This window comes from Scylla paramamosain, chromosome 35 (assembly GCF_035594125.1).
Source record: "Scylla paramamosain isolate STU-SP2022 chromosome 35, ASM3559412v1, whole genome shotgun sequence".
NCBI lineage: Eukaryota > Metazoa > Arthropoda > Malacostraca > Decapoda > Portunidae > Scylla > Scylla paramamosain.
The window spans coordinates 12,929,164-12,931,663 of record NC_087185.1 but is presented as its reverse complement, the minus strand read 5'-3'; the positions used below and the strand labels follow the sequence as shown (position 1 = coordinate 12,931,663).

General features: G+C 42.6%; 1 protein-coding gene and 1 long non-coding RNA gene across 4 annotated transcripts in view; one reads left to right on the top strand and one right to left on the bottom strand.

Moving 5' to 3' along the window:
* Window positions 1-2,500, bottom strand: part of LOC135090667 (hemicentin-1-like) — a 168,270-nt gene that overhangs the window by 122,426 nt on the left and 43,344 nt on the right. The window lies entirely within an intron of this gene.
* Window positions 1-2,500, top strand: part of LOC135090446 (uncharacterized) — a 45,160-nt gene that overhangs the window by 24,051 nt on the left and 18,609 nt on the right. Inside the window, exons 2-3 of one of the 2 annotated variants that reach the window (XR_010261914.1) lie at window positions 1,317-1,418; window positions 2,043-2,500. The exon at window positions 2,043-2,500 is cut by the window's right edge and continues 2,001 nt beyond it. This is a non-coding gene — a long non-coding RNA (uncharacterized LOC135090446). The remainder of the gene's footprint in view (window positions 1-1,316; window positions 1,419-2,042) is intronic. The other variant, XR_010261913.1, reaches the window with a different exon arrangement.

Here is a 2,500-nt window from a genome sequence, read left to right as displayed (position 1 = left end):
ACCCGAAAGATATACACACAGTCATCCCACAGTCTTATCCACAAGTACTCTCTTCCACAACACCCTAGAAACACCCACACCATACCTTGCTATCCATCCACATATACTGACATTCACTCAAAATTTCCAGCACACCACATACTTTGAGTTCCCCTGTGTAAAATATCCTCTTGAACTTTCCACCCTCATGATTTCCCTTCAAGTAATTTCCTTTATGATCGATTAGGCTAAGTTAGGTTATATGGGGTAAGATAAGGCAAGGCAGAGCAATGCGAGTCAGATAAGATAAGATAAGCTAAGGTTTGGTTAGGTTAGGTTAGGTTAGATTAGGTTAGGTCAGGATAGGATCAGTTTGGTTAGGGTTAGGTTAGGTTAGATAAAATTAGGATAAGATAGGTTGTGTTGGGTTAGGCTAGGTTAGGTTAGATTAGGTTAGGTTAGGTTAGATAAAGTTAGGATAAGATAGGATGGGTTAGGTTGAGTTATGTTAGATTAGATTCAAGTTAGGAAAAGACAGGTTAGGTTGCGTTAGGCTAGGTTAGGTTAAATTAGATTAGATAAAATTAGGATAGGTTAGGTTAGGTTAGGTTAGGTTAGGTTAGATAAAGTTAGGATAAGATAGGCTGGGTTAGGTTGAGTTATGTTAGATTAGATTCAAGTTAGGAAAAGACAGGTTAGGTTGCGTTAGGCTAGGTTAGGTTAAATTAGATTAGATAAAATTAGGATAGGATAGGTTAGTTAGGTTAAGATAAATAATTAACCAAGGGGAGAATGATATATATTTTAGATGCAACTTTCAGGAAGGTAGGTGGAATTTTCCTTGAAACCATTAGCTACCCCGACAAGCACACAACCTTTACAGTACTTAACCACCAACCCAACCACCCACCCACCCAATCACACACACACTCACTCACTCACTCATTCACTCACACGCACACAAAACACAAGCACACACACACACACACACACACACACACACACACACACCGTTCCTTCCCCCCACACACACACCCACACAAGCACCCCGTTCCTTCCCCACACACACACTCACAAGCATCCACTTTTACACACACACACACACACACACACATACTCGTACACACACACACACACACACACACACACACACACACACACACACACACACACCGTTCCTTCCCCCCACACACACACCCACACAAGCACCCCGTTCCTTCCCCACACACACACTCACAAGCATCCACTTTTACACACACACACACACACACACACACACACACACACATAAGCACCCTTAGTCACAGACATCTCAAAGCACCGTTCCTCTTCCACAGGTCTCCGCGGCCCCGATAATATAATACAGCGCGGGTCACACAGCGCCGCCAACTCCCTCAGAAGACTACATAAAACCTGGCCCCAACTTTGTCACCTTGATGGTAAGTAATTATCAAGTTGAGGACCACGGGAGGAGGAGAAGGAGAATAAGATGGAGGACCAGGAGCAAGGAGGAGTGGGAGGAGAAAGGGACGAGAAACGAAAATGAGGAAGAGTGGAGAATGGAACACAAGGAGATAAAGAAAGGGAAATAAAATGAGGTGTCCTTTGATAGATAACTTTGCCACGTGCATTGGATGTTATATTTTACATGGGCAGAGAGAGAGAGCAGAGAGAGAGAGAGAGAGAGAGAGAGAGAGAGAGAGAGAGAGAGAGAGAGAGAGAGAGAGAGAGAGAGAGAGAGAGAGAGAGAGAGAATATACCATAATTCACAATCGGAAATTAATAAAGGGAAAAAAAGGAAAAAGCAAAGCTCACGAAAAAATACTATTGGAAAAAAAATGGTACTTGGAGAAAGTGTAAAAAAATAAATAAATAATCAAAAGACACGAAAAAAATGCATATAGAGAAATAGTTTCTAACGTGATCTAACCATAACATGCAATAATTTTTTACTCTTTTTTTTATCAAGTCCAATATTCATAACACACTTCCCAGCAACATTTAATCATATCCCTCCTCCTTTGACATTCATCACTGTGCCATTCCCTACCTCCATTTTTCAGAGCACCTGCAGAAACGCATCAAAATAGACTCTTAAGTGACCACCCGTAGAATACCTTAAGTAAACACGCTCCCGCTGGACCCTAATTACAAGCATCGCACAGGTAAAGGTGATTGCCCTCAGTCCTTAACCCAACGCTGCCTCGGTGAACATTGGCAAGGGAGGTACTTGAATACACAGGGAAGCAATTCTACATGTGTTCTGGACGTGTTGTGCTCGGTATGTTTGTTCGAGGCGGATCTGAATCGGTTCCCAAGTCCCGATCAGAGAGGTGAAGGAGGGAGAGGCGAAAATAAGTGAGAGGGGAGGACTGAACGCAAGGAAATAAAGAAGAGTAAGGAAAATTATATGTTGTAGGGTTAGTTTCATTGTTTGTACGTCTATCTCTCTCTCTCTCTCTCTCTCTCTCTCTCTCTCTCTCTCTCTCTCTCTCTCTCTCTCTCTCTCTCTCTCTCTCTC